We start from the raw sequence: 25,189 nt of genomic DNA, 5'->3' as shown, positions 1-25,189 counted from the left end.
GGAGCTAATTCTATTTGACATGGAAATTAACAGCCTCATGCTCAACTTCCAATAACACTTCCACCTTACAGATTCTACACCCTGGATAAGGCTTATTGTGCAAAGTAATGCGATTTTAATGAGTAAGTCAAATGTCATGTTGGCCATAGAGATGGTGTTTGTTCACGCTTATATTTTATTTGCTTAATAGTAGGTACTTCGCCAAATGACGTTTAAGTTGCTATAAAAAACCTTTTAATAGGACAATAAGACTCTTTCAAGGATTTCTCGTTGTTAAGTTTTATTGAATCGGTTTATGTCCTGCTCATATATAAAATTAAGTATAAAACTTTGATTATTATTTAGAATCCATATTGATTAGCCGTTAAACCAACTAAGCGAGCTTAAATACACCCAGTAAACTGTCATCCCAATTTGCTATGTAAGCACTCCCTTTCATCAACACAAACACCACTCATCATCGCGAGACCATCCTTTTCCTGCTAGTTTATCTAACGCCCTACTAATTGCACCGTGTGCATGAAAGCACTCGGCACATCAACATCCCGCCGGCAGAAGATCAGCAAACATCGATGGAACCTACCGACCGTCCGACCGAACCGATAACTTCAGAGCTCCACAGAACTCCACAGAACAACCGGTGGACGGAGCTTCGGAGTTATGCAGCGTTAATGCGCGAAATGTATCTAAATATGTGCATTGCACGTACTTGCAAATACTGTTTGCGTTAGATGATTTGCTAGTGACAGGGCCGGCTATTGCTTTTAGACGAGGACTTTGCCCGCTCGGGGAAGTGCTTTGGGGCGCCGAGCTGTTGAAACACCATTTATGCCTCGCTGGTGTCGATCGATGATGCATACCCATCATCACGTTTCTTGCCTTTCATGCTAAAGTCCCCTCTTTGTTGGTGATATTAATCGTGTCTGGGGGATTAGATTGTGGCAAAGACACGTACAAGGTACAACGCAGTAAGAGGGAAATTTTATTTAATCGGTAAAAAGATGATGTTTATTATTATGATAAATATTTAAACCGGTAGCTAATACATGGGAAAGGCCGCGATTAAATCCATTCTTCGGAAAAAATTGTATCTCAAACAGAGATTTGCAAAACAAATCCCGTGTTGACTATCGTGAGGACACGTACATTGTATCTCATGAAAATCTCCACTGGAGGCGATCGCCTAGCAATCTAGCATCCCCATCTTCGTCTATCGTCGGCCCCAAAATGCAGTTTTCCGCGTCTGTCTATTGCCATTTGTTTTGTGTCACATGAGCCCTTCCCAGAACTCCATCGTCATGCCCCGATGTCCGCTGACCGTTTCAGCGCTACCACAAAAAAGCACATCTGCGCTAGGGTGCCCCAGGACCTAGCGCACACGTTCGCTCCAGCGGACAGCGGCTTTGTTGAGGAGTTATTTGCTTTCATTTGTCATGCGCGGAACTCCGCATCCAACTGCAAGGGGGAAAACACAAGGAATTCCTCACATGCATTGTCGCTTACAATTGCATCGAACGTCGCAAAACATGCGGCGTTGTGTTGCACACATGAGGTGAGGTCTGTTCTGGCCGGGCAAAGAATTGCACACGCACGACTGACAGTTAGAAACATAGTACGAGGCGAGTGGTCTCCCTCTGCAACAAGCGAATCTCGGCGGTATAATCTTCACGATATGTACCTCGTACGTGGTTTCGTCTATCTGGCGCAAAAAAATACCGACGTGCTCTCGAAACGATGCCGCTCGATCTCATCGTTTGCGATTCGTGCCGCTGCCACTCGAGAGACTCGAACGCGTCCTCGAATCGATCCACCCCGGCACGGATTGACTTTTGCTGTCAATACATATCATTGTTCGCTGGCAGTGCCAAGCCTGCGGGTGAAGGGCGATGGGAGAGTCACTCGGGGAGTACGTGTGGGCTGGAGAAAGTTTTGTTCCCAAGGCTGCCACTTTCGTCCGTTCCTTTGCCGCACATAGCTGTTACAACACTTGGAGCTTGATGGCTGGAAACTGCAGGGCCAGCCAGCACCATTCTCTGATGCACTACATTTCCGGCATCTTCAAGACAAAAGCTATCGGCGTGGGATGGTGCATCAGCCAGGCAAGGCTTGAGTGTCAGCATTCGGTTCAGGTAAATCGTAAAACATAATATTGCACATTAAACGGTTTTAGGGCAAACACTTCCGGAAAGGGTTTTGGAAAGGTTCGGCGGGATGGTTTGGAGTGCTACTTTGAATATCTTGCACCGGTTAAGCCCTTAATGCAGTATGAATCAATCTCATTTCTCTTTTTTATTCTTTTATTGATGTATGCAGGGCTTTGATTTTAATTATTTGTACCACATGGCGTGCCGAAAATGCCGCTGAGCTCGTAATCATAAAGAAAAATGATTCCTTAAAGTCGGATAAATTGTAGCTTAATCATACCAAGCAGTTTTTTAACCCGACCCCATGAGAACACATTCCACAGCAGGAAATGAGAAACAACAAAAGCTTTAACCGGAACGTAATAAATGTTCACACTTCACGCGCAAACACAGAACAGGGCTGTCAGTTTGATGGGCTTTGGGAAAATGTAGTATGAAAAATTAAGCAAAAAAAACCCAACGACGATCTCGTTTTTCTTTCCCCCCTTTTCGGCTCATCATTCAGCACCACCGGCAGACAGATAAAACCATAAAACCCAAACGAGCAGTCGAAAATGAAAAAAAAAAATCCACGCTGGAGAACAGAACAAATTACTTGCACATTAAATGCTCATCTATCAAAAGCTCCTGGCACGCATTGGCTGGCCACTGTTCGGTGCAAAGTGGTTTTTCACTTTTGCTTATCGCTCTCGATTTCACTTTTCGGGCGTAACGAACGGGAGAACCCTCTGGGACATCGGTATGGTTTGCCGACCGGTAAGGAAATGCAATACCCGCATCGCGCATTCGTGTCAGAATCGAATGCACAATTTATTGCATTTTACAGCACACATAGCACACCAGCAAGTGGCATCCAGGCGGCAATATATTGGACAGCTATAAATAACTGGCAGAACTTTAGCCTGCCACCAACCGACCGACAGACAGGCAGACAGACAGTCAGATAAAGACGCTCAGCGAAAGGCGTGAAAGGATGTGAAAAGAATCTTAATTTGAAACACATGATTAAAGATTTGCGATCAATTACATTAGCGAGTAAGATTACCAAAAAAAAAGTATTTAAAAAATCCGTTAAACCTAATCCGAAAGAAATATCTTCTTGGAGAATTGGTTGTAGGCAGAAGCGTTATCTAGATGACGATCGGTTAACGAAAAGGTTCTGCGAGCGCGCGTGTGTGTGTGTGGGTGGGTTTTCCGATTGAACGATAATTTGAACTCGTTGTGGTAACGTCATTTTACCGCCCATTAAGTAGTGGGTGCAGCAGCACAATTGTTTCAACCAGTCGAGTGGGGGAGTCTTTTTTTGTTTGGTCGCTGATGACCTAACGCACGATTCCAAATTCAGATCACGGAAAATGAAGCCATCCTTGTTTGTACAGGCTTGGGGAAGATTTTAATCAACGCACGCGTCTTTTTTGAGCAAAAAACTACCCTGCTTTTACAGACAAATAAATTACCTTTTTTTTACTCTGAAGGCTATCTGGACGAGCCATCAGGAAGTATGAAAACGAAAATTCATTAAAAAGGTTTTTTGATGACTCCCAAAAACCATGAGTCACAGCGATGTAAAGATACGTTGTCGAAATCTTTGTAATGACTTTATTTTTAATAAAAACATAGACTTTAACATAATAATAACCCTGTATGGAGCAATGGCGATTACCGTCCACCATCGTGCAGTGCGATTAGCTCAATCAACATCTATCAATTAACTAATGAGTGATTGAGGGCCTCCATTCACAGCGCCATACCCTATAATTGGGCCACCACGGTACTAGGCCACCGTGAAGCCAACTAATAATGGTAGGCGTTTGCCGGATGACCTTCCAAATTAATTTACAGACCACCAACAACACGACTCAGCGCTGACAAATCGAATCTATCTACCGCTCCAGTGAGTACAAACCTCTTTTGTGCATGCAAAAAGCCCATAAAACTGTTCTTCTTGAGACCAGGTCCGTCCAGTGACCTCACCCTTCGAAGGGTGACCAAGGTGGTCTGACTGTTGGTGGAGGTGGAGTTTTGCCGCACTTCAACCGCAACATCGATAGGCGATCGACCGTTACTAATGATGGAGGAGCGATTGACATTCGATTTGAAGCAAATGACATGCCACTGATCACTCGTCAACCACAGCGTCAACAATGGCTCTTTGGGTGGCTTCGGAACCTTCAAGGGTGATTGTTGAGCACCAGCGATGAGTTCTGCTACTTCTGTTTACTTTGGTCAGCTCACTTTTCCCGGATATTTCGGACATCCATTTAGCTTTATCGTGGATGGACGGTAGTATTGTAACTTAGCGCCTTGCAACGAGTTATGCAATTCGGAGAACCGTTCCAGGAGAACCGTAATTCCTTTCCTTCCACGCTACGGTTTCATCTTTCATTTCTGTGTTTTTAGGCCAATCGTTGGGCCACCCGAAACAAAAAAAAAACTCCGCCCGGTGGCGGCATCTTCGTTGAGCAATTTTTCCCATCGTTTTCCGCTTTAGCCTGAATGGTAATACGCAACCATCCTCCATGTAACAGTCAATAAAACAAACGTTTTGTTTATGCAGCACACAGACGAGCCCGTTGTGTGCGGCTGACGCATAATTAACCTCGCGCACCAGAGAAGGATTCCCCGGGTTGGGTGGGTTGGGTGTGTTTAATCGAGTTTTTCTGATCAACTGCACCGGGTGCGTTACTGTAGACCAAGAGTGCGTACGGACACTTTTCCGGTGCGATTGCAATCGCGCAGCCACCCCAGACGGTGGGAGTCGATGCTTAATTCAGGCGACGCCAGAATTACCAACAAACACACACCCACCATCGCGTTTTGCTGGGCACGATCGGGAAGTTCCGAGATGCTCCCTCTTTCCTGGCGGAAGAAAATGTAAATTTCTAGCTAAAGAAATAAAAAATAAGCAACACATGTATGCATGCTTTATTGGTGGTGGTGGTGGTGGTGGTGCGGTTGCTTGTTCTAGGCTAGAGTTTCTTGGACATTCGCTCTGTGCCACAAGAAGACCAGAGTATGCAGTTCGAAGAATGCAAACACGGTCGCTTCGTTTTTCCCTCCCATAACACCCTTTCGGTTCTATGGCGTTCCGCTTTTACAACCCGTTTGTGTGTGTGTGTGTGTGTGTTTACCCGCCCCACACGCAGAATGAGCCGAGCAGATATAACAAATTATCGACTGCCGCAGGAACTCGACTTCAGCGAGGAGGGCAGTGGATGCTGGCCCGGGCCCGGGGAAAGAATGTCCAGTGTTGAATCTCTCAGAACTGGCCGCGTCTGGAAATGTAATTTTTCATGGTCCATATGTCCGTGGTACGATCGGGTGCGAGCGTGCTCGCCTCGGTGAAATTGCGGAAGTATGGCGCACTGGGCCGACGTAATGGACGGATCTGATGCTTGAGAATTGGGTCAGTTGTGGTTGGGAACAGAGAAACAAGCTGAATGGATGTTAGCTAGAACAGGCGGAATGCAGAATCCCCTTTTTTGTTTGTAGCACCCACGAGGTACGTAAATCTAGCATTTCCGGGATGACTTCTGTGCCGCGCGAGAACACCAAAAGGGATCGCATTGAGGGAGAGTAAATTGTTGTAATCGTTGGTTTTAATTATTACCACAGTCTTTATCGTCAAGCCGTTTAACATGCGGCTTTCAAAACAAACTGTATTATAATAATTTTTTCAACGATTTTCTTTCTTCCTGAACAGTACCTTAAGTCGGCAGATTCTCGAGAAAAAGGCATTATATTGGTAGAATATTCTGACGTAGAATCTTGGGATATTCCCGAACAAATATCGTGAAGGTAACTTTCGAGGTTGCTTGGTCGAATGAGTTAGAACTCACGAATTATAGGACGAACGCAGGAAGTTCTGATCCCGAATAGCAATATCTATGCCAATACTCGCAATTGGTAAATTAAACCAAAATAGACTTTTTATTTATTTGCCCTAGTTATTTGTCCTTCTCCACTAGGAAAAGGAACTTCTCCACTGGAGAAGGAAACTTCTCCACTCCAAATTCCTGTCGCGACGGGCGAAGCTGGGACTGTACAGAACATTTATAGTCCCAGTACTCACATACGCCTCTGAGACATGGATTCTGTCCAAAACTGACGAAGCTCTCTTAGCCGAGTTCGAGAGGAAGATGCTCAGAAGGATTTTTGGCCCCGTATGTGTGGAAGGACAATGGAGGAGCCGCTACAATGACGAGCTCTACGAGCTGTACGATGATCTCACCATCGTGCAGCGAATTAGACTCGCCAGGCGGTCGGTAGGCTGGTCACGTCATGAGAATGACACCGGACGACCCTGCCCGTAAAGGTCTTTCAGGCCGTCCACACGGGCAAAGGAGGCGTGGTAGGCCCAAATTGAGATGGAGTGATGGCGTTGATGCGTCCGCCAGGACGGCCGGGATAACGGATTGGCAGACGACGGCGCTAAACTTATTCTATTAAATATGAAATGGTTGACCAGGTAATAGTAAAGATTCATCGTTATTGGTTTATTATACTGATTGACTTATCGACCTCATAAGGAACATCGAAGCAACATAAATATTTTCTTCAAAATCATGTTGAATGTTTACATAAATACATATCCTGAGCAGGAAATGCGTCTTCAAATTATTCCCTGCGGAAAACATAAATTTTCCACCCCGAATACCCGCGCTGTTTGCGTTCCATTTAACACTATTTCAACTTATCACACTCAATCAATCCCTTCTACGGTAAGATGTTTATCATGCCCTAATGTGCTCTTCAAAAGCCGCTTATCGAATCCTTTCAAACGGGGTCTATGCGTCAGACCTTTTCTCGCCTTGGATTTGTTTTCATCCGCTAAACTTGTTCAATTAGCGACCCAAGCCAACCGTCAAATGGGCTCGTTACAATGTAAACTGAGTGTGTGAGTGTGTGTGTGAGAGGCCCGCTTTAAGCCGCTAGAATCCCGGGTTCTCTCACTGAGAACTATAATTTATAAGATTTCTTCCAAAAATCCTCCAACGAAAGCACACACCAACCCAAGCAGTCAACCAGTAGGGATTATGATTTATGTACCCGAATGGTACAGAATCGTCGGCCCCGCAAACCGCAAAGGAAATTGATATTTGATAGGCTATTATTAGGCGCTGAACACCTTGTTGTGGTTAGCCGGCGTGCGAGAGAGAATGTGAGCTACGGTTCGTCCGTCCTAGATTCCAAAATAGTAGTCGCCCGACACAAAAAAGCTCCGTAACCCGTGATAAAGTTCATCGAATCGTTTACGAACAGGTCTCGATCGATCTAACAACAATAGCGTTGGGTGGAATCGGGACTGGGCTTTGTGTGAAAACAGGAACAGGTTCCGGAAATGGAAAATCGGTAAAGCAAAAACCCTTCGCTGCACAATGTCTACGGTGACGCTTTATCTGTGTCAGTGACATTACCAAACGGGAGCACGAGTCGGGAAAAAAGCGGGTTAGCAATCCTTCCAGCTCGTACTCGCCAAGCCAAGACGATTTAGCGAATCGAACTCACAGCCCGCCTCACTAATCCTTTGCTCACGACGCCGGTTGATTGCCGCGGTACGGTTCGATGTACTTCCAGGCTCGTTCGTTCAGCGTGCGTTTGCCATTGCCATTACAGTTATGAGCTTCCAACATATCACGTGAGGCTTATTGGGACAGAAAGAGCACGACCAGGAAAAGGGCGAGCGAAAGAAGCACATCCACCCCCTCTTATGGGAAGAGGTGCTAATGGACGAACCGTCGGTTCACTTCTGCAGGGAAAATCTAACAAGAGGTACATTTATTTTCCATTAAAAACATTCTTTCGGTTTCCTTTTCTAAACGTGAGACATCAAATCTCTCAGAATTCCCGAAAGCCTTACAAAAGCGTTTACACCGAAACCGGTGAGTTCTTCAAGGTGACTAAAGCGTTTTCGAAAATTAAGTCATTACGTTACCTGCTTGTCTTGTCGGAGGGAAGGGATCTCACACGAAAAAGGCCTCCAGCTTCAAACGTACATTACGAATGATTTATGCATGCATCACACAAAACGCTAACCAGGTGTCACAAATGGCTGATTCGTATACGTGTCGGTGTAGATAACGTCCTCTTAGCCACCAGATAAACATAAACACACTTCAAAGTGGTAAAAAGCTCCCTAACAACAAAAAAATGGCGAGATAAAAGTAACCTCCAGCATCAACTAAGTTGGCGCTACACTTGCCATCCTGCTCACGGGCAGCCGTAGGGTTCCGAGCAAAGGGATCGCGTAATTAATTACCAGCGTACCCCACTAATGCAATTTTGCATTGATTAGGGTCTCTCTACGCCAATCCCCTCTACGTTCTCTGCCATGGATACGTTGGTGTTTACGGGCTCGTGCTGCTGCTACACGTCAGAAAGTCAGTCACGGATTTGCGACATGTTAATTTGGAGCGATTGTCACACACACACATACACACGCGCCGCTCACCCGCTACTGTGAGCGTGTCCAGGTTGCCGGGTTGCCAGTACAGTTCCTACACGCTACACGCCGTGGGAGATAATTAATGACTTGTGTAAGGTGAAACGGTGCCCGGTGTAAGTGGCACCGCTTTGTCGGCTTATCTGAGATTTTCGGTCTCCATCGGGCTGGAGTGTGTGATGGTCAAAATAACTGCCACCCCTTTTTTTGCGTTTCTTACCCATCAAGGTAAGCGCTGGCGGATGGCGGCGTGCGCAATGCCGGACGCCATATTCAAATCAGCGTTATCTGATAGTGCGGGAACAGGTTGGCAGGTGGTTTGTTGCAAGTATGTAGATGCCGTGTTTCGATACTATCTCGTGAAAGAGATGCATATACGGGGTTCAAGATTGCATCTAACGTGTTTTTCTTACCTAAAAGTATCGGGTGTTCAGAATTCTTTTTCCAAGAGCTATTCCTGAAGTTGAAGTTGCTTTAAAGGATTTACCTTAAGTTTAAATGAAAATACTAACCAAAGGCGCATATTTTGAAAACAAATACTGATACCTTCGCCATTTTACTCTTCAGTTTCGCCTTGCATGTAGCGCAGAATTCTTGGAACAAATTCTTGGCAACATGAACGTCAATAAAACGAGTTCCTCAATCCACAATCCTCATCACGAAATCTTCCGGATTCTTCACACATCATTGATAGGTCACCGGCTCAGATTCCTTCAGACGAGATCACCGTATGCTCTCATCTTCAAAATGTGTTGAATTTGACAGAAGCTTGATGGAAAACAAAACGTGGCCTAAAAGAGGTGCCACAGCAAACATTACCATACATTCGTCAAATAAACGCTGATTATTATTGATGAGGCACAACGAGTCGGTAGGAGCTTTGAGAGTATGGGCAACGCTTATAAAGTTCGATAGACATGGAAAACATTTTTATTGAATTGAGCATTCGCACAAAACTATCGATCCTCGCTAATATCCCCCTTACAATCAACATGTTGAATCAACAGATCTGTGAAAGAAACCGTCTGCTAGGGAAGGAAGCCATTGTGCACCTAAAAGGTGAGGACAGCTTCCGACAACAGCCGCACACGACCCGATAACTTAATTATCCCAAACGCAATTCGATAAATAAAGACAAATCGTAACAGCTGGTACGGTTGCCACGCGGCACCCATCCCATCCCTGGCAATTGACCTACAAACTCGTAACCGAACCTCAAAAACGGCGCACTGGAACGATCCGGAACCACAAAAAGTGCAAAAACCATTAAACGTTCAAGTATCAATTGGCAAACGGGTATCGTAAAATGGCAAATGGATGGTGGTGCTGGCCGCCCGCTGAGCCGAAGTCCCCGCGTGATCCAATTCCTGCGTCAGCCTCAAACGGCACCGATCGATGACGAAGCGCACAGCGTGAAATGACAATAAAATTTTAAATCAAATAAATTACCCCCGACCCGATAGCCCAGCGGTACCGTCAACAATGGGTACGCCGATGCTTCCGCTACGCACCGCAGGGATGCCGGGCCCGAGAAAACGTGACGCTTCCAACCTCACCGCGGGACCAACCGCCGGAGTACGCGTCTCTCTGGGCACGCCTAATTGCGCGGGTGTGCATTGCGTCGAGATCGGATCGGGTGCTGGACCGGGACGATCCCCGGTCGGTAAGGGCATTTAAATTGAATAATCACCCTCGCTCACTGTTGATATTTGCGGCCTCACCTTTTACTCGTCCCCAGCCGGTGCATGTGTCCGATGATCCGGGTGCCGGGATTTGCTGGGTAGCTCTACGGTTCTACACATACGGTTTTGATCTTCGCAGATGCACCCGAGCCCGGTAAACGCAAACACAGACACATACTTAGGGACAAAATAACACATCGGATCGGTTCGATTGTTAGTTGGCAACATATGCAGGATGGTGTTAAGAGCAAAAGGTGATCAAAGAAATAAAGATAGAGGAGGAAAAAAAGGGCAAACATGCGAGCTTTGTGCGAACAGAAGGTCAACATCATGATGCGCTGCGGTATTGGCAATATCCTAACCTTAGTTTTGCTTTCACGTGCGATTTTATGAAGCTTTTAATCGTTTTCTGGAGTTGTTTATGTCCCCTAGAAAAATATCATAACTTCACTTATTTAACCAAGTCCAGCTGATGCCTGTATGTCCGTATCTCATTACGAACACAGTACAAAGAATTTGCAAGACCTTGGGAAAATTTATGCAAGTAAATCTATAGGAAAATTTTATCTAATGCCCACAAGCCCATCAATCCTAAATAAACAACTAGAAATCTAAGTTTTAAGTACTATTATCCCACTTTGATATCGAATTTATGCCAGACAATTAGACTTGATCGTTTAGCCTATAACTTTAAGCATCCAGATATGCTCCATTGTGGAGATTTAGTTGAATAACATATCTCCACTCCGTAATCAACTGCTGGCTATTGAAACGCTCAAACTCCACTTGGAATCTGTGTTACTCCACGGCTTCCCACTTCTCCATCGGACAGACCAACTCAGCTCTCGAGTGATCCTTCCGTCATTTGCATGTTTTGCCCTTCATATGCACAGACTCGATGATTACTTGTAGTTGAAGTACCCAAACATGCGACCGAATCGCATCCAGATCACGAACTGTTTTTCCACCCCCCCAAATGGAAGCTCAAGATGCATCCAACAAGCAAACGAGGGCCAGGGTTGTCCGGTTGTTGGGTCGAGAGTTTCAGCCCTTTTTTTTCGTGAAGGGCGTTAGGGCATTACGGAGTAGGTGCTACTCTTGACTAATTTCGTTGGCACGAGTGTAGGAGTGCCCTTGCCAATGGGAACGTACCATTTCTTTCGTCCCGACCCGGCAATGCGAATGACGACCGGACCGTTAGAAAGTCCGGGCAGCTATTTAAGCGTGTTAGGGTCATTAAGGTGGTACAAGATTGTAGGACCATTGTTGTGCCAGTTCGATTGGGCCCTTTTCGGAATCCCGCACCCGTTTGCAAAGGAAATGCGAGCGAAAAAAGGAGTTCGCGATAGAAAAAAAAGCTTATTGCAAGAAATGGAACACACTGTGAAACACTTTTGCAGAATGAATAAAAATATCCGAAAGGACCTCACCGAGAGAGAGAGAGCGGACAATTAAAGTAAAAAGTGTAAAAAATCATGGTCTGGAAGTCATTAAATAACTGCAGCATAATAAATTTATAGCTCATAACCCACGCTTATCAATTAAACATAACTTATAATAATAATTTGTGGTCCAAATATGGTCCCTTGGCAAGACTCTCGCCGAACTCGGTCTTTAAAAGCACAACGATGTTTTTATCCCTGGTTATACTGCTATTTCACACCACGCCACGAATCCTGAATGGCGTGTCAATACAACATCATGCCATCTGGCTTATCGTGCCCACTTTATCAGTGCAAATCGGGTCTAACCTTTCCGTGTCGGGAGCGTTTCGCCTGCCGACCGGCCCAATTTAAATGGGGCGTCAACGGCGGCACCAAGCATAAACATAATTCAATTTGGTTGAAAGTAAAACGAGCGTTAGGGGAGTTTCCCTAGGCAGCTCCACATTAAATCGGTGTCGATATCATTTAATCATCGCGAGCCCTCCAAACTAAACAAAAAAACAACAACCTGGCCCTCCTTTCGCATCCAAAGCCGTGCACGCAACCTTGTTTATTGCTGGCTAACAAGCTGGTTAGCATTTTCTCCAGCGCTGCACAGCTGACCGCATCGCAACCCTGTACCTGTAGGATACTCCTGTTTTGCTTAATTAATTCCTCAACACTGCCGAAAGCGAGCAGACAAATGACAGCTAATAAATTGTGACGCGGACTCTTGCTTCAGGCTGCGTCTCGTTGGGTTGGGTGGTATTATGCAACACCGGACCTGCACACAAAATTCCGATACTGCACCAATGAAAGCCGTAGCCGTCGTCGATGTTGTCGTCCGGGTGGGAGATAATTTATTGAACGAACCAACATCACCTGAAAGGAAGTGTGAACATGCGCGATTTTATTTCGTTTTTTTTTGCAGAACTACGTGACTGGGGTTTGGAAAGAAGTGTGCAAAACAGAGAAGGCAACACAGTTAATGGGAGATGCAAATGCATTCCATTCCGTTTTGCGTTCTGCTTTGATTCGGACTTTGACATTTTTATTCCTTTGGGCTCTGTTGAATGAATCCATTTACAACCGGCTTTTCTCAGGTCTTTGCTTTGCGGTTATTCAATTCCACTGGGAAGTGTATCAATATGTGTCTCGATAAGATATTTGATGCACAAGATTGCATTAAAATGCACGACTTCAACAATGGTTTTTAGTGAGATCTTCGAAACCTGAGCAACGACAAGAAATTGAACCAAGCAAATCGTCCAGGAAAACCCGTTTCTTGAAGTTAAAACATTTGAAATCCCCGGTTCGGTATCATAAAACACCACCGAAAACAACAAACCGTTTAACTTCGCTCGAAACCCCGAAGCACCAGGTCTGATCCACTCAGCACGGGCACGGAGCAATAAATTAACCTCCACTTGCAGCTCAACTTCTGTTGTTTAACGAGTTATTTATTGGATGCAATACCATCATGAGGCTTAATTGATTACAACGTTGCATCCTCCATTTTTGCCGACCGTAGCCCTGACCGTGGCCATGGCTGTGGCCGGGCTCCACGTTCAATGGTGAAATTCGCGCACCACACTTCGCGCCCCCGGGTTTCCGCGTCCTCGGCAATGTATTACGATAATTATTTCGAGATAATATTTTTTTCTTCCCTCTCTACATCCCAACATGAGTCCAGAAATAGTCGAGAAAGAGAGAGAGAGAGAGAGAGAGAGAGAGAGAGAGTCCAGAAGCTGGACCGGGTACAGTATGCAATCGGAAAAGCTCGTACAAATCGTGCTCAGCAATCCCGCGATCGTACCAACAAAGGCACGACCTATAAATTACGTTTTCCCGCGTTCGTTTGGGGAAGACTATGTGTGTGTGGTGGTGTGTAGGGAATGGTTGTGCAGAAGTGATAGCATTTCAATTAATGTTAAGCTGTTTGCGATGGGTTAGCGATGGTGCCGGCGGCCCCTTTTTTTTTCGCCGAAGCTAGCCGAAGAAACTCTACCGCTGATGATGAACGGGAAAACCTGGGATGATGAGCTTGTTGCAGAGTTGCGGTAGAACCGGGTCGAGGATCGTCTATTGAAAAAACGATTTATAATCGGACCTGATCAGGAACGGGATTGGCAATGCATTTCGCTAGCGAACGATATAATTATTGTGCTTTTACTGGCATTTGCCCGGAGTCGCCTGCAGAGTGCAGAATGATTGACGAGAAGTGTTTGACTTTTTTTTCTGTTTTTCCGGCTGACATTGCTCTATGGAATGGGAAAATGATTAATAACTTGAATAATCTTTAACTATAAATTTTATTTAAGTCAACTCGTTATGCTCTTCCAATGTGAAACGTCACACGGAGGACACCCAAATAAGCAACATGTTTTCTTTCATGCGTATATTATGCCACTGACCTTGACAAATCTCCCTCAAAACCTCAACTGGGCGGAAAGGAATTTTAAAGATTTCTGATGATCGTTATGATACTTCCTTCCTTAAGTCGGCGTCTCTCGCGCTCTCTCTCTCTCTCTCTCTCAATTCCGTCGCATATATTTAGGGCCAACGTGAGGCAATGTCTTCTCCGCATAACATATTCAAGCAATCAAATCCAAAGCAATCTCCACAAGAAACAACAATAAAATATGTATTAGCATCAAGCCGCATCCGTGCTGGGGTGTGAACAAGATTGTTCAAGGAGGGGGGGGGGGGAGTGTAGGGAAATACAGACAGAGCGACACCCGTTGTATCGTTTGAGCCTTCGCGCCGCTGATCGTCCGGACGAAGCGTCAAGCAATTCAGCGCATAAATCAAGCGTCCCGCTGAGCCAGACCAGGGATTCCGTCCGCAGAAAGTGCTTAAAAGATTTATATTAATAATGATAATATGTGAAGCTTACAACAAAATTGTTCGCCTTTCGTTTTGGTGGCGGAGCATGCAAAAGGGCCCAGCTGGCGTGGTGAACGCTTGGTGTTAAAGCTTTGTGCCAGGCGATAGGAATGATAATGCCATGTGCATGTGGTAACGCATTTGTAACGTTTAAATTATGTTGATTGCCAACTATTTTACTCAAACAGTGATTTGCACGATATAGCCATGTGTGTTATCTAAATGAAAAATGGTTGCAAACTGGGCAGAGTTAGGTTAGGTTTGTTAGGAACAACGGATATGTTGGTCCATTGATTGAGTATTATTCTGTGTGCGTCGTCGATACAAAACGGAAAAGAACAACGTGACGGTTATGTTGATGCAGTCTTGCTCTTCATTTCTATGCTCCATTCTGTTCCTTGGGGAATAAGAAACAGCTTGGTGATATGACGAACTATCCACGCGGTTGAATAACTTATCAAAACAGAAGGGTTTCAACGTCGCTCTGTATAATTACTCTGGAGAACCTGTCTTTGCTGGCTTGCATCAGAAAAATCGAACAGACATGCTAGCTACAACAACTAAGAACACATCCCTAGGGAACATCAGCAAGAGCCAAAGATTCGACTCGCTTTTTAGTGACAACAAATCAAAACTGTCTAGACAAATGAACGCGCCCGGAGATTTATTGACATTTGTAACCCAACATCGAGCAAAAACGTATCCTCGAGTCATCGTCTGCTGACCTTCGAGAGTTATGCTGAGATGAAGCCTCCTGGTACTAGCTTCATGGCTTCATGCAACGCCGCAACCGGTTTCGTTTTGATGTAGAGCGATATATTTTGTTGCAAGGACGACAGAAATACGCATAGCTTCGCACCCACAGCGTAAAGGTGAAAATTGAGTCGTGGGCTGATATTATGATTTAATCCATATTGGACGTCACGTTCGTAGTGCTGTGGTATGGTGCAAAGAGGCTGCAGATTTATGAGCAAGTGATGAACTGAAATTATAGCCGCACGCTTAATCTATCTTTCGTGCGAGTGTGGATAGGACCTGCTTCTTTTCAGCTCAAAAGTTTGTTATCATTTAAACGCTTCAAACATCCGAAACGATCTTCCGAAACGAGGCACATTATTAATGCATGGAAAATGGCGCAAAATTGCATTCCTACGGCCAGAACGCAACTTGCTGTGCGCGGCTGTTAAGACAGCCCAGAAGCCGCTGGAAAATGGCAAAAGCCCCGGCAAGTCCTTCGCCAGGCCGTCTCCACAGTCGAGCCCGAGCCGCACAATTTAGCACTGTTGCTGCTGCATCACTACAAAACAAAACCGGTTGCTGCTCCGGTTCCGATGCAATCGAATGGAATAATTTTAAACTTCGTCACGTTCGGTTCCATCGGCAGACAGCCTCCAACAACGCCGTCCACACCCTTTCGGTTGTTTGAATTCATTCATAAAACTTTCCCGTTGCACAACTCGTTTGTGAGGCTCGGTGTGTGTGTGTGTGTGTGTGTGTGTGTGTGTGTGTGTTTTGTCCTTTCGTACCGACTTCCAAGTTTCAGCAGCACAACTCACGCGAAAGAATTTTGCGATAATTTTCACCCCAACATCGCCGACGCGCCCGCCCGCAGTCTCGAGGTTTTCGTTGTCGCTTTCTTCACCTTTTGCTGGCAGGAAGTGCATTCTTGCACATGCTGTGCACTTTTGCAAAAGCGGAATGCATTCGAGCCTATGGAATTTACCCCAAGCGAAGCGGCGGTTGAGGACTGAACGTTTAGTGAAGACGCGATTTCACGAGAATTGTTTTGTTGTGGTGAGATTAAAGCGAAGCTCGAAGTTATAAGATGGCATTAAGAAGGCTTTGTTTAAGGTTTATTTAGATTTTTTTTTTCAAACATTGTTCACCAACCAGATAGCTTCTTCCATGGCAGTGAAAGATTCACCAACGAACCAACCGATGTTGCCCAAAATTATTGTTATTGGTTCATGGTAAGAGTCTTCCAGGGAAACCAGTTTCCTCTTTCTACACAGATTTGACAACGAACACATTCGGCCACGTACGAAGCAGATGGCTAACCATTTCCAGACGAATCCTTCGCTTGAAGCTCCTTCCTCGTCACAGCGACTGTGGGCATGCTTTGCAGAAACGCTGGTGCTTTTCCATCTTAACTCCCCTTTATCACGATAACACATCGGTTGACATGGCAAGCGAAAATAAAACACAGTGCAGTAACAGTGGCAGCGAAAAAAAAGAGTCCCATCAAAATACACGCACACGCACATCCATACCGGTTCCAAACAAGAATCCTATCAATCCCATAAAAGGACATATTGGACAGGTTGGGCACGGGTTTTCGGTACATCGGGTGCGTAACACCGGAGGCGACATTGGTCGTGTTTGGAGCGTTCGTCTCAAAGCCCTGTCCCACGGATAGAGTATAGGGCTATCTGATTGCAACAAGGGCAGAAAATCAGTCACCCGCCGTACACAAACCTAGCCCGCCGTTGCGGTCGGTAAAAGTGTGCAACAGTTGTGAGTTGATGGCCACCCGTTCTTACTTTCACTTTTATCGAAGAGCACAAACACCGTCATTAAACCTACCTCATCGCATCAATTAAACGATGGGAACTCTTGGTGAAACTCATCACAATGCAAGTCGATTACGTGGAAAGTAAACAACAAATTTAAATTCTTTTTACACTCTTCTCTTGACACACTCTTTACACTCTTAATTGACAGCTGAAGATAGTGCACTAACATCGATAAGTTCTTAGGATTACCAGCAGATGGCGTTCCAGCTCCATCATGTAGATACTCCCCAATATCAGTCGGCCAAAAGTGTAGTCGATTTACATTGATGATATCATCCATTTTTGTTTCCCTCTTTCGTGACATCTCTTCAAAATTCGTTCACACTGCCGTGAATCCTTGACCTTAACTTACACGTGTTCGAAACGTACAAATATTTGCAGCCCTCCTTCAAGGTTAAGAGCAACGCCTCCATCACCTACCCACCACCACTCAGCTCTCCCTTTAAAAATTTAAAATAGCAAAACTCTATTTCAAAAAGGGCTTTTAAGTGCACGGTTTTGGCCACAAAAAAGCTCTCCAGAAAGCTTATAGCCAGCGGTCTGTATGTAAAATTTATGTAAATGATCTATTCGTCTTGCGTCTGCGTACGCACATTTTCCGTGTCTCGCGAAGCAAAGTAGACCGTTCTTCCCGACACAAAGTCCCGAACCCCACTCCGGAACGGGCTACCTCATTTGTTATTGATTATGCAAATCGGCCGACATCGGTTCGTAAACATAAGGTGTCATAATTCGTTCCCAGCACCCATTGGATTTTGCGTTCAATCTTCAATCTTCTTCGTCTCCGATTCGTTCAAGTAACCATTGAGCACTGTGTGTATAGTGCATAGCTTCAGATTAAATTTTATCGTTCCTACATTCGGTACCAAATTTCACACAATAGTCAGATCACGCAAACATGGTGTCGAAACGTAAGGACGGACCTCTTCCCAAGTCGGGAAAGCCGCAAATCAATCGAAAGCGTCCGGAAAAGCTTGCTGCGGCCAAACATCGTAACGGAGAACGCACGAAACAGCTGAGAATTAAGAAACCCATTCAAAAGCGTACCCAGAAACTACCGGCCAGACTTCTAGATACGGCCAGCAGAGATGGAAGGCGAATCGTCTTGCTTGATGGGTGCAATCTTTCGCACACCAGCACCAGGCTGCCCCGCTTTAGGACAGAGCGGCTAGCGAAAGCCATTCAACATTTCGTCGACAGAGGCCACGCAGTGTATGCCGTGTTTCCAAGGTTTCATCTCTACACCAGACAGTGGGACGATGTGCCTCGGTTGAATAACTTGTATCGGAAAAACTACATTGTACCAACTCCTTGCAAGGAGTATCCAAACCCCAAATCTCAGGTCTATGATGACCGAATATTGATGGCCATCGCAGCCAAGTACGACTGTGCGATCATTTCAAACGACAGATTCCGGGACGTGGCTAGTGAACATCCGGATTGGGCACAGGTGGCAGCCGGCCAATGCATCACATTCGAATGGGATTCTGGCGAAAATTTGCGTCTCCCGTCTTACAGTTCAAATATTTTGGATGCGTAAACCGTCTTTAATTAAATCGCTTGTCAACTGGTCAATAAAGTCTTCAGTAAGTACGCTAGCGTCTAAAACGGTGTCAGGTCAGCAAGGGCTGGTTGCACTGCAACAAACGATTGGCAGCAAGGCGTTGACAACATGGAAATCACATACGGTTTGGTAAATAAAGGAAAATAAATATCTCCCCGCTTTAAAAAGTTTCAAGTTTTAGATTCGGCCATCACTAATTTAATTATTGTTCATGCAAATAAGCCTGAGTCTCTCCAATGATCGACACAAAGCGATCAAGCGGTGGACATACCTTCTCTCCATTGTTGCATTCAGGCTGAGAAGTATTGGACCCGTAAATCGAATCAACCTCATGAATGACCATTGAACTCAAACCCGGCCGCATAATCATGGGGTGGGGCAGGCAATGGTGCATTTACTCCCCACCATCCTCCCATTCGCCCTACCAATCCTTTGTCCATGCAACCTTTGTGAATGCATATTTTGATAGAACGTAATGGACGTATACGCCCATCCAGTTGGTTCTTTTTTTTTTGGTATCAATCTCTAATCCCCTAAAAGCCGAGAAAGAAAGGCTCCGTTTTGGGGTGGAAATTGCATAGCTCCCTGGGGTAAAAGTTGCCAATTGAACCACAATTGGTTTAACCCAAATCATTCGGGGGCGAATCGTGATTTTGATAATGAAGAACGGTAAGGTGCTCTGTGTTGAGCGGGGAAAGTGTTTGAAAGAAAGGGCTCAAATAGACAAAAAGAAAAAACAAACTCTCCCTCCACTCACACACAGTGTTCCAAAATTGTAAAGGAAAATCAAATGAAAGCCTAAAGTTAAATGATTTGTTGCAGCGTGTTCAGCGTTGGGTGGACATGGGTCGATCGATTTACAAAAAGGCAAGCCGAGACTTCGAATCTAGCACACCTTCGTGAGGTTCGGCGTGCTGGCGGAAAACGAAAAGCTTTCCTCTCCAGAACTACCCGTAAGCTATCATTCCCGTTAGTTGATTACAGGGCCGTTGATCGAGTAAACTACGTTCGACTTTGATTATCTTCGATAAAAGGGTGATCGTCCGGAAGTAGCTGCGAAGTATGGATGCATTTGGGTGGCAAACAACTTCCAAACCTTCCCGCTGCAAGCTGTTACCGTTACTAAGGGTGGGAGTGATCTATGAATGGAGGACGATCCTTTTGTGGCATAATGAATGGAGTTGTTGAGCTGTTGAACCGTCGAAACGCATTGGAATGTGTACGGTTGCTCAACTATGTCTCACTTCCGGTATTATGAGGGCCCTCATAAACAAGCACCACTGCTCGGCCTAGTACAGTTTGACAGTGATCACTAGCTTGACTTAGATATGGTTAATTATGCTTATCCTACGAAGGCGCCTTCGAATTTCCCAACATCGCTAGAAGGGCGTGCCGACATTGCTGTAGTTCATGATAACCTCACGACCGCTCAATGGGTGCGGATGATATAAAGTGATAAGACACCAATCAAGTTGCGTACAAACATGTTAGGCCGCAATGTTTGATCAGCAAACCTTAGAACACATTACAACGCATTTGCCTTCCACGAAAAAAAAAGCATACCACCCTCCTTGACAGGAAACTGACGGCGAAATGCCGGCTTCTCAGTATCAGATCAGAACCCGACTTCCCGGTCGGATCGGAAAAAGTTTGCTTCCCTGACGATGAAATTGCACCGTTTCGGCAGGCCGATCAAAAACGTTCGTGTCCTGTAATAAATATGCAAACAATTACCTCCCGATGCGATTGGCGGCATCCGTTTGGCGCGCGCAATTTATGTCGCCGGTAGCGCCATTTGCCACCGATGCAGACAAATTTGAATAAACCCTCCATAAATTTGTGGCCCGTTTTCTTCCGATCCTTTCGCTCGGAAGGTTTCGGCGAAGCCAATCAGTGCATCAGTGAGGTGTTTTCTTTTTCATCTTCATTGGCCTGACCGGCCGCTCGGCCATATGTTTCGTGGTGCATACCTGGTAAAGGAAAAAAAAGGAGAAATAAAAAATAAAATATTAATGAAAGTGCATAAATCATCGTTCGAAGGTTGGACAGGAGCGGGCGAAGGAAGCAACAAAATAAAAACAACATACAATTAAGAAAAGAAACATGTGGCGGCATTTCGGTTATTTTTATCTTTCTCTTTTTTACCCATTGTTTCAACCACAACCGATCGTTTCCTTTTGTATCGTGCACAGCTTTTGCACAATGCACCGAGCAACAACATCAAAAGACATTTAACAAATCATTCACCACGCCCGGCCACTGGTGCGTGATTGGGGCCGCAACACTGTTCTTATCAGGACCTGCAGCGCCTGCACCCGACCTGTTGTTGCTTAATGTTTCGTAATTAACACTGTGATAGCCATAAATTCATACCCCGAAATGGTCAAACAAGTGTCTGCCGACAACTGGCATCGAAGACCGCGATTTTCCGACCGTGGTTCGGACTGCATGAAGCAACATTTGGCAAGCTGTGTCCAATAGGCCCGTTCCCTTTACACGTTGATGATGACGGTGCTCAGTCGCAAACGGAGGGAAAACGATTGTTCCGTGAGCATTAATTTGCGGCACAATAAATCGCGCGTCGATCATGTCTTTCCGCTCCGGTGTGATTACCGCACACAGGACTACGTGCCTTTTTGGTGGCAGCGCGAATCGAACTCTCGGAATGGTTCTGTCTTTATATTGCCTTATCGATATCGCGAGATGTGAGAAAAGTAACAGGCGTTTGCGCGCTGCGCATTTCAGTGTGTTGCACTCCCCGAAAAAGGATATCCATAATTGAGCAGTTGAGAAAATGAAGTCATCACGACGCGCATAAAACAAGGTTATATGGGGATTCGGTCGGTTTCGGTTTCCTATTCCTTGCTTTATTATCGCAGGACAATATGCAAGGAGGGCGCGACCAAAAACCGGTACCGGAGCGTTTTGAGTCACGCGCGACCATTTACCGTAAGTAGACAAATGACCAAAACACACACAAAAAACAATCCTCCCTAAGTACTGCTGCGGTTCATCAAATCATCATAATCGGTCCATCGGTAGAGCTTCACCACAATTAGGGCAAATGTGGCTGTGATACTTTGTGCCCCGTTTGCAAACTGACCAACCCACCTAAAGCAGCGCGTACCTACAGCGGAGTCGCATCACGTCACCGGGCCCCAACACCGATTCGCGATGAGGGTTGCTCCGTGAATACTTAATGCCAGCACTGCTAGCAAGCTCCCCAACTGTGGAATCGTGCGTGTGGTGGGTCCGGCGTGCAGCAGGCAGCAGGCTGCTTGGTGGTAAAGGGCAGCCGATAAATCCGACGTTTGACACCTCTACGGTTGCGTGCACTTGACTGACGTGCGCAAAGACACCGGGACGCAAAGGGAGCCCGCGAACTCGAGGTTTGCTTTTTTCGTTTTGGCGTACGCGAAAGCTTGACTGTCACGTCAACCGGGCGGCGAGTGTTTGTCGGTTCACCGTGTGAAAGATTACAGCTGGGCTAATGCTACCGTTTTCTGCGTGCGGTGATGATATTGGCCTGGGTAACAGTAGCGACACACTGTAGTGGATATGTTTAGGCGATTGGAGCAGCATACCAATTATTTAATTAATAGAAATAGGACATTCAAAAATACTTTCCACGCTTTTTTAGCCTAAAGATAGCATTTTTGTATTGAAGATGACCATATTCAGTTCATGGTTGCCTACTACTGTCAACAACTTCAATTCACTAGTTCATTCCTGAGTTCATTTTTGAGTCAATGCTCTTATCTAATTCACGTGCTGTCGTTTATGCTCCTTAATCGATTTCTACTTCAAATTGTTTATTTTCCATTCTGCATTACATTAACTGTCGTGCACTGTATTTCGCCATCCCAAACGCTGTACATCGTTAATGAACATTGCGTGCGCACGGCTTCACTGAGCTTACTCTGCTGTCGATTCATACACACCCATAAACGAACCAATTATGTTTGATACGTGAGGTAATTTCGTTGTGTTTCGTTAGCGAATTACAATCGAAATGCCATGTTTCGAGTCTTGCAATGCGCTGGTATCCTTCGTGATTAGCACCAAACACTAGCAACAGAAGTCAGCGGCTTGGTTCGTCCCCTTCCAAGAAATCCCTGTATCGAAGGTTCTCTTTTAGCACGGAAAAAGAAGTTATTATTTAATGCACACTTGGCAGTACTTAATTGAAGGGATTCTAGAGGCTGTTGCCGCGTCTCTCATTAGGAAAGATCGATAACCGAGCACAAGTGTTGGAGTTGGAAAAGCTTCTCTCCACTCACAGCCAAGAAGATGCAACGAAAGCAATCGTTTAATGATAGTGGAGTATTCATTGGTTCAATCACGGCCTAATATCCTATCATCATAAATAATCATTCAATTTTCCCTATCTGGGTTTCCGTATGGGTGGAGGGATGAGTAAAAAAACTGACTCAGAACGATTATGCTTCTGGTGGTGGTGTTTTCGAATGTCAGAATCTACGAAGAGCTTCCTACACTTTTGCCTGAAGCTATCGTACGTATCGAATTTCAATAACAATTTTAAATCATAAACATGTCTCCCGAAAACCGATAGCTTGTATGCACCAGGAAAGTTTGTTTTCCACTTCCAAAGGGTTACTCGGAACCTCCATTTTCACTCTCCCATAAAACTCTGCAAGGAAGGAAATTGATCTGTACACAGCAGAGCGAAAAACTAGGCCCGCTCAACACCACCTAGACCGGTGTCACTATGGTAAAGCTACCTTTGATACCATAAACGGACTGTCACACGTGGAATGATCCCCGGAAAAGAAAGTATAGTAACGAACCCGTAAGCGTGAAGCCGTCCCTGGCCATACCCTGTCAGCGAAGATTATCTGGCAGACCGCGGCACCAGTGAAGGCCGACATGAAGATGAACATAAATCATGTATATCATCCACGTGGGGGCTTAGAAATATTAATTATACATTCAACTTCCTGACAGCCAAGGTTCGCCTGTGTTGCGCACCGACGGAGTGCGGATCCGACCGTCACACATAGCGCCCGAAGAGTGTGTGTGTGTGTGTGTTGCATGGCAGGGATTTATGTACGTGTGCTAGAAGCATGGAAAAAAGGCCCATAAACTGTCCAACATGATCGCTTGGAGATATCCTTGCTAACATAATCACCCGACCGCAGAACGTATGTTTTAGACTATTTTCTCCACCGAAACGGTGCGATTGAAACAGTGTGACGATAATGATGTATTGTTACATATGGCCCACAATGAACGGTTTACATGTGGCCCACACTCTGATGGAGCAGTTTTGCCAGCGTGATTGATGATCTTCCCCACGTTTACCGACGACGATCCGAGTGTTACCGACGCAACGGGACTTTATGCAGCCGGCGTTCGGGAAACTGTTTTTCATCCCATCAGCTAGCCACCTGTAATGTAACCGTGCATTTAGGCGTCCATCTTAAACGCTTGCATACTGTGCGTGGCCGAGCTCTCAAACAGTATCAATTCGTATCTCCACTCGAAAACACCATTTAACGCTTCTCTCTCCCACAGACCTGAAAGCTCGGTTTTGTTTACTCTAATACTTCAAATTCCCATGATGGTACGAGATTCCGAGGTATGTTCTTTGCTCCTCACAAGCCCTCTCCACAACTTCCATCCTCCTTTGGTTCTCCTCTGGGTACAAGGGTTGGAGTTTTTGCTCACTCACTGAAACTTGCCGCAGCAAGACTATCCATTAGAAGCAAGCCGGGGGAAAACTGCTTCAGCATCTGTTGCGCTTTTGGCCGGTGGACTTCTAGACGAGATCTCGACACGTTCCTTCATCGGGAAGATCGTCGCTTGTCGGCGGAACTGAAACATTGCAGGGTTTCTCACGAAGGCTTTAGTGGACGTACGGCTATAATTAACATATCACATATTTTTATGAGCTTTAAACCATTCTTCTACCTTGCTATCGGTTCAGTTCAGCAGGGCTAGTGCAGTGGCATTCATTATGAGTGCAGGCACTCTAAACAAAGTTCCGTTCTAGAGTGGCGCTAGAGGGAGAAAGCATGCGGCAGCACCTATCTCCAATTGATTGTTCGACAATCGGAAGGGGTCATAGCAAGAGCGCTTCTTACTTTCATGCCAACCATTCCCGGTCGCGTGTTTTGTAGCATCGTTTCGGTCAGCATCACAAAGAACAGCCACAACACTTTGAAGAGCATTTATCGCTGGCCGACGTACTGCAGATGCTGCTACGCTTGCCTTCCCCCAACACTGATTGACAGCGTTCAACGAAACATCCAAATCATGCGTGGATGCCGCTTTTGGTAGCCACTCCACGCGAGCCGTAAGTCAATCACCGATCAAGAACGCTCGAGTGGGTACTCGGGATCACGCATAGTTTAAGTAGGCAACGATTTATGCGATTACTTTTTTTCCCAGTTCAAAACATTTCAGACTATCTCGAACGCGCAGAACTGATTTTCTGGTTTTTGTGTGGGGTAA

General features: G+C 45.5%; 1 protein-coding gene across 7 annotated transcripts in view; it reads right to left on the bottom strand.

Moving 5' to 3' along the window:
* The window catches only part of LOC118505144 (tensin-1), a 151,558-nt gene that overhangs the window by 103,607 nt on the left and 22,762 nt on the right, over positions 1-25,189 (bottom strand). The gene's annotated exons all lie outside the window — the stretch shown is intronic.

The sequence above is a fragment of the Anopheles stephensi genome, chromosome 2 (genome assembly GCF_013141755.1).
Source record: "Anopheles stephensi strain Indian chromosome 2, UCI_ANSTEP_V1.0, whole genome shotgun sequence".
In the NCBI taxonomy this organism is placed as follows: Eukaryota; Metazoa; Arthropoda; class Insecta; order Diptera; family Culicidae; genus Anopheles; species Anopheles stephensi.
This window is presented reverse-complemented; position numbering and strand designations above follow the sequence as displayed.